This window comes from Amblyomma americanum, chromosome 1, assembly GCF_052857255.1.
Source record: "Amblyomma americanum isolate KBUSLIRL-KWMA chromosome 1, ASM5285725v1, whole genome shotgun sequence".
Classification (NCBI taxonomy): domain Eukaryota; kingdom Metazoa; phylum Arthropoda; class Arachnida; order Ixodida; family Ixodidae; genus Amblyomma; species Amblyomma americanum.
Genome location: NC_135497.1, coordinates 322,468,371 through 322,476,138, shown reverse-complemented (window position 1 = coordinate 322,476,138; position 7,768 = coordinate 322,468,371). Strand labels below are relative to the sequence as shown.

The 7,768-nt window shown below is 40.2% G+C and overlaps 1 long non-coding RNA gene across 2 annotated transcripts; it reads left to right on the top strand.

Annotated features, from left to right (window-relative positions):
- The first annotated feature begins 1,051 nt into the window (after positions 1 to 1,051).
- On the top strand, positions 1,052 to 7,768 carry LOC144098988 (uncharacterized). Of its 2 annotated transcripts, XR_013307282.1 has the most exons (4): positions 1,052 to 1,141; positions 3,438 to 3,554; positions 3,797 to 3,952; positions 7,693 to 7,768. It is a non-coding gene; the product is annotated as an uncharacterized LOC144098988 (long non-coding RNA). The 2 variants fall into 2 exon arrangements; XR_013307280.1 differs by lacking the exon at positions 1,052 to 1,141 and having other exon boundaries at positions 3,025 to 3,554.

The window sequence follows — 7,768 nt, the reverse complement described above, 5'->3', positions numbered from 1 at the left end:
GTGACTGGTTTCTCTTTATCAGGGCTACTTGACAGCCACCATGAAACGCAGGCTTTTGAAAAGTCGTTCCTCAAATAAAAGAGTGTTTCCACTGTTACAATGGAAATGTTATTTGCTAAAAACTTCAATCATTGCAGTTCAGGGATTGATGTTTTTCAAATAACTAACCTGAAGTTCAAAACCTGCAGAAGGAACTATGTAACTTCTTTCCTGCCTTAAAAACCCAGTACTTATTTGCCAGTTTCAGCAAGCAGAGGTCTGTTTCATGGCACATACTTTCCACTACCTTGCATGAAAATTGTGCAGTACAGGCCCACCATAAAACTAGGGGCATAGTAGACTGCTTGTATGCAACTACTTTGGCGTTAGAGCATGCATAGCATGGTCTTAAAGTTATTCTTTTCATTTGCAACTGGCTCATAAAAGGCCTATTCTGGCAAAAGGCATTTAGCAAAATTATCTTCCTCTGAATGCTTCTAAGGATAACTTTAGTTCATTCAGGAAAATATATATTGACAATATCTCTTAAAGGCATGATTGTCCATATTAGCTCTTGTTACCTCACAGTATTTAGTTTTGTGCCTCCAGCATCACTGACTTGCATCAAATGTTAAATAGAGTAGTAAAAAGCTCGCTGTTAGTTTAAACCACAACTCATGATGGGGCTGTGCACTTTTTGTTGTGTTACATGAAATATACTTATGTATGAAACAATTTCTTTCAGCTGCACCTCACTTGATTCAAATTCCACCAGAAGAAAGGCTGCAACACAACACTGCTCACTACCTGTTGCTTTCCCAGCACATAACATGCCATAAAAGCACATAGCAGGTAAGATGTGAACAAAAACAGTGCATGTATATGTTCCACACATACATTTTGTGTACTACCAACACTATGATATGATTAACTATGTCATGTAAGAGAGAGCACACAAATCATTTTTTGTATATATTGCAGCATGGTGATTTCAAGTTTTAAACTGGCCATTGAAACGACCCATTGTATCACCGCTGGTTACCCGGTGGCACTGGGGATCGAACTCCGCACTTCCTGCTTGCGAGGCAGATGCTCGGACCACTAGGCCACTCCTGCGGTCCCCCCACTGATGTTGCTTACACCAGGTGCTGTTAAAGCCCCGGTATGTATGTTAAATGCATTTTAGAAAACCGTTCACTTCCAAAGTACCATTTCATCTTTATAGCAAAACCACAGTTCGCCTAGCTAGACAAACCTGCTGCATACAAGCCAGCAGAAGGGTTGCACGTACATGCTTCGTTAGGAAAACATAAAAATCAAGCAGAGCCTGCCCTTCATGGTGCATTATACCCTGATTTTGAGCAATGATCAAGATAGGCAGATGGTCACTTCATCGAACACTTGCATGATACATTCGTAGAATCGAAAAGACAAGTACTATTGCAAAATCTTCAAACAATGTTTATTCTCAGAGAAAACATATCATGAAAAAAGTGTTGGATTAGTTATGGTGCACCTTGTATGGGGAAAGGGGCTCCCACTTTGTGAAAGGCTTAATTTTGGAATAACGACAGCGTTTAGACTAGTTGGGTTACCATGTTTAGATAGTGGATGTGCTCAAAAAGACACTGGAAGTAAGCGCACTGTGTGGAAATCTCTTTCTGTATCCTTGTCTTTTTGAGCGCTTTCACAATCTAAACTTAATTTTGCAAGAGAGCAAGGAAAACAAATATTTAAATTCTGATAATTAAGGATAAAAGATCATGTTTCATTGTGTTGCTTAAAGTGTACATTGTATCGCTATTGCTGTATTGCAGCACTTCTGTCGTGGCCTTGCATTGCAGCCTCTTGACTTTTGTTTATATAATAGGCAGTCCTTTTTTCATTTGATTGCAACACTTTACAAGTTACTACAGAGTTGCATGGTAGCGAACTCTCAGATTAACGGTTTGCATTATTACGCCAGCATAACTTGCTAAGTGTTTCACTGCAGTCTTGTTACTAGAACAGCCTCTTGAAAGTATTCAGCCTGGTGGTCATTGAGGGTTACTGTTCACATATCAAAATGCCGGATCAGCTGTATACTCTTTGCAGCTACCAGAACTATGGTACATTTCATGACATGCTGGCTGAAGAGTGCTGGAGCACCAGACGGGATTTGGATGAAACAATTTTCAAATGTGTGCTCGGTATCACGCTGTTTTGTTCCAGTTGTGGAGAGGTTTCCTTTTCACATTTGTTCTGTCAAACATTTAAATTTTGGGCAATACGTTGTTGCCTTTATCTTGTGTTCTCTTTGTTGTCGAGGTTTAGTATTTTTGGCACAAGCACTCCACTCTATTACTTTTCAGTATAATTTAAAATTTGTAGGGCACGTCATTAAGAATAAAACTTCTACTTGAATAATCTGCATGTGTTTATGTTCTCATTGTTGATATAAAAACTTAGTTGAGACAGCTTGTATTTTAGCTCTGGCTAGAATTTTTAGGAGAGCCTCAGTAACATAATCACATGACCAACACAAACTCGGTATTATTGTTTGTGCAATGAAAAACAGTTTTAAAATAGTTATTAACAGCTGTCAGTGTAGGACTGGCCTAAAATGTTTCGTGCTCTATGTAGCTCTTCTCTGAGGCAGGATTAATTCATCTGCACCTGCAGCCTGATACCACCAAGATACCAATTCTTGGGTGAACTTATGATTTTTTTTCACTGAGCAAACTTGCATCATCTTGAAGCATGGAACTTCAGCTGATTCTTAACAGCTCTAGTGTAGCGAATTTCATTATCCTCATTGCTTAATTTACATTCACCTCAGGACAATGGCCTTTTCCAGTTTAATTATCTGTGTCTTGCACCAGCTACATGCCACACTATCAGAAATCACCTAATCTTATCTAGTGAGCTTATAATCAGCTATCTCCTGCTATATTTTCCTAAGGGTAAAATTCATTTTGTTGTGATACAACGCACAAGCTTATCTGGAATGAAATGCTTGGGAAATGGGTCTCTGATTTCACCCTGAGTAGACGAAATTAACTTGTGCTAAGGCACTCTTTGGCCACAGATGCCCTTGTGCCATTAAAATCCATCAAATTCATTCTGTTGCCCTAAGATACCATTGGTGATTCATTCTCTGCATTGTATGCCCTGGCCAGATCCATTTTCTTCTTTTAATTTCTGCAAGAATATTAACAACTTCCTTGTTCATCCCTGTTATGGTTTCACTCGGTCAGTTGTTCTATTAATAATTATAATCACTTTATTGAAAACATATTTTGGGCTAAATGGCATCAAGTTTGCCACTCTGCACAATGATATATATGTTTGGTCTTGTATGTCTTTACTTGTGTGGTAATGTTTATTTTGTGCTCACTGTCTAAACAACCTTATTTGCCTATGATATCCTAAGCCCTTCTATACCTATTTTCCTTCCCCCTGGCTCTTTCTCTTTTCAGTCATTCCTCCTCTTTCCTTTACACCGGCCATTGGTCACAAGGCTGCTGTGGGAACGACAGTCAGCACTGGGCCCTTTTTTGTTCATGGAACCTGCACTGCTACTATTAACACTAATAGTACGTTATCAGTATTTTTGTGATACTGCATTTATTGTTATTTATGAAGTAGTTGGCTAAGGCAATGGTAGCAGTGTTGGATATTGCAATATATTATGCATATATCTCACTTGCAATATATCAGCGTGTTCACTATTACACTACCCTCTATTTCTTTCAGTTCAGTTATTTGGCTATAGATATATTGTGCTGCTTTCCTAGTTTAGTCCACTCAAACTAAAACTTTGCTCTTTGTGTCACAGGTAGAATCTACAATGATTGCTGCTCTGTGTCTTGTAAGCAGGAGGCAGTGTTCAATGGAGCCATGAACTTTCCTTGGAATTGAAAAGCCTTTGCCGTATTATGCGCTGAACCACGAGTGTGAAGAGGAAAATGTCATGCCTTGGATTTCTGCAGAGGTGAGCCATTGCGGTGAATCCACCAGCGCGAAAGACAGGGATGAGAAAGGAGACAATACAGGTGCTGACTGGCGACTAAAGTTTATTGGCGTAAACAGGGAATATATAAAAAGCCGAGCAATACCATAAACCATGTAGTTACAGATAAGCATACAGGACAACATGAGTCAAAAATCGCCCTCAACATTTCCCTGATCGACGTAGTCCATCTCATTGTGCGTTAACACGATAGACAAAACACACATTCTTCACGGAGTCATAAGATGTGTCTAGCCTCGATAATCTCCCATTTAATCTCTCTGAATTTACTGCCAAAATGCGTGTTGCCAAAAGGAAAGGGTAGCAGACTTCACATCCCGTGCAGTGTACAGCAGAGTTACCCCAACCACCTAGCCAAGCCCCTACCCTCTTGTGTTCCTGTAGTCTTACATTCATACACCTTCCAGTTGCACCTACGTAAACCAGACTACAAGATAATAATATTTGATACCACATTCATTTTACAAGGTACATATACATTTCACTCTACACGTGTACTTTTCTCGAGCCACATTCACAGAATTATTCTTAAAATTTTACATGCTTTAGACAACGTATTAGGGGCCGAGAAAGCCACTTTTACATCATACCTTCTGGCCACATTTTTCAAAATGTGCGACAATTTATGTACATATGGTAACACAACTGGTCTTTTGGCATCTCGCTGGCTGGCCCCAGCCTGATTGTGCCGGTCACCGCAATACTGTCTCAGCTTCTTTAACAATTTATCATATGCTCTTGCAGTAACAAGGTTTGGAAATCCTGCGTTCAATAACCTTAAAATCTGCTCTTGGAAACTAGTCGTCATGCTGTGAAAGCATAATTTCATCAATTCTGAGCCCGCGCTAGAAAGTGCAATGCTATCTTTCACTAGCTTGGAATGGTCGACATGTAGCCAGGTAGCAGCTTAACACTCGCCAGCACACATGAAGTGTGCTGAACATCAAGGTAAGGTCCAGAAACCACAGCTCTTTTTCTTGGGACATTTGCTCCAAGGTAAACCTGAGATAAAGGCCTTGCTCCTTAAACAACTTGAGAAGATGTACAGGTCCCGAACTATCACAACCTTTATAAAAGACCAGAAAATCATCGACATAGCAAAAGATTTTTCCCCCAGTCCATGCACATTCTGGACAATTATTCTATCCACCCTACTCAAGAAAATATTGCTTAGCACAAAGTCAACCTTTGAACCACTACATATTCGAGACTTTAGAACACATACCGCACTGTGCTACTCTACAAACATGCTCTTCAAATAAATGCTATTCAATAACATGCTCTTTAGATAAATTTCAGAAAAGGATTCATGCAAAATTATCTCTGGTTATTTGCAAAAGCATCTGTCTACTTCGCATCTTGAAGATCCATTTCTTGTACTCAATTCGCAGTGTGGTTGAGTATCTTAAGAATGACAATCCAGCGGATTGTCTTGTGATTAGTGTCGATGTAGAACTATTTTATTCTATCCCGTATGAAGATCTTGTGAAAAGCTTATCAATGTGTATATCGAAGCACAACGATGAGCTCGTGTTTAGGAACGGGTGTGTAACATAAGTCTTTTTTGGCACTTGCCTCCTTTTATTTGAAGTGAAGAGCATGTTTGTGGAGTATGGCAGTGCGGCATATGTTCAAACGTCTGCTAAATGTATCGATTCGAAGGTTGCCTCTGTGCTAAGCAATATTCTCTTAAGCAGGGTGGAAGGAATGATTGCCAAGAAATTGCTTGGGCTGGGGGAAATCTTTCGCTACGTCTGATTTTCTGGTCTTTTACAAAGGTTGTGATAGTGTGGGACCTGTACATATTGTGAACTTGTTTAAGGAGCAAGGCCTTTGTCTTAAGTTTACCTTGGAGAAAATGTCCCAACAAAAAGAGCTGCGGTCTCTGAACCTTACCTTGATGTTCTGCACACGCCATGTGTGCTAGCGATATTCACCCAGGAGTGTTAAGCAGCTACTTGACTGTTGGTCGAACGATTCTAAGCTAGTGAAAGATAGCATTGCGTCGTCAAGTCTAGGCTCGGTATTGGTGAAGCCATGCTTTTACAGCGTGACAACTGGTTTCCAAGAGAAGATTTTAAGGCTAATGAAAGCATGATTTCCCAACCATGCTATTGCAGAAGCGTGCGATAAATTGTTAAAGCTGAGCATATAAGATTGGGCAAGTTGGTCTGACATGCTAAAGATAAGAATGGCGCAGCATCAAGTAACGAGGACAACAGGAGAGCACACCCACGCACAAGTGCCATCCTTGGAGCGGATGCAGAATCTAAGAGCGTGTACTTGACATTCAGCGTTGGCAGCCAAGGATCGGGCTCGTTCAATCTTTAGCGTTCAAATCCGTGTTTCCTTGACTGTCAACGCTGAATGTCAAGCACGCGCTCTTGGATTTTGTATCTGCTCCAGGGTTGGCACTTGTGCGTGGGTGTGCTGTCCTGCTTTCCTCGTTACTTGATGCTGTGCCATTCATCCCTTTAGCATGTTAAAAGCTGAAACCCCTTCGCAGGGACTGGCATGATCAGGCTGGGGCCAGCCAGTGAGATACCAAAAGACTGACTGTGTTGCTGTACATACATAGATTGTTGCAAAATTTGAAAACTGTGGCCAGAAGGTATGACGTAAAAATGGTGTGTTCGGCCCCTAATAAGTTGTCTACAATCTGTAAAATTGTTATTAATTTTGTGAATTTCGTTAGGGAAAAGCACATGTGTCGAATGAAACGTGGCAACATATATGTGCCTTGCAACCATTGCATGCATTGCATACCATTATCATGTGGTTGGGTTTATGTTGGTGAAACTGGAATGTGTATCAATGTAAGACTACAGGAGCATGAGAGGTATTTGGATATTGGTAGGGGTTGTAACTTATCTGCATATTACAAGGGATGTGAAGGCTGCTACCCATTCCTTTCGGCGACACGCATTTTGGCACTACGTTCACAGCAGATTAACCAGAAAATTATCGAGGCTAGACACATCTTATGACTCGGTGACGAATGTATGAGTGTGCTGCCCATAGCGTTAACATGCAGCGGGTTGGACTGTCTAGATGAGAGGAATGTTAAGGGCAATCTTTTACTTATGTTGTGATGTAGCTTATGTGTAATTGTGTAGTTTGTGGCGTGTGGCTTTTCTATATACTCTCTGTTCACTTCAATAAACTTCAGTTGCGAGTCAGTGCCTGTTTTGTTTCTTTTCTCGTCCCTGTCTCGTGCTGATAGATTCAAGTACTTGTAGAGTAGATTCACTGAATTGTGTAGTTGCAGAGGCTTGTGAAAAAACGAGAGGAATTTTCTTTCCTTTATGCGGAATGGAAGGTTGAAATTTTTTTACTTAAATGTTTGCAGCATCAAATTCTATTCGGAAAGGTAAAACCCACTTTATTGTACATTTTGTGTGCAATGGTGCCGGTGGCTGCATGCAACTGAAAACATTCGTCCAGGTTATCTAGCTAGCGTCCTTCTTCCTTGTGCCACATTTTCTGAAATAATATTTTGTCAGATTTATTTCAATCAGAATTTCTAAGAACACATTGGTGATCACATAATGGTGATCACATAATTTGGTGATCACATATGACTTAATTCAAAGCGTGATCATTGGTATTTTTTAGTCTGGGGCAGTACAATGAGAAGTACATAGTATATAGTAAAATTAAATATGACCAGTCTAACATAAACAAAACAACTTTTTTTAAAGGAAAATTTTGCTACCGAAGTGCTGGAGTGACATGGCATTATGAAGACGTGGACAGTGTGCTGTATTCATGATGACA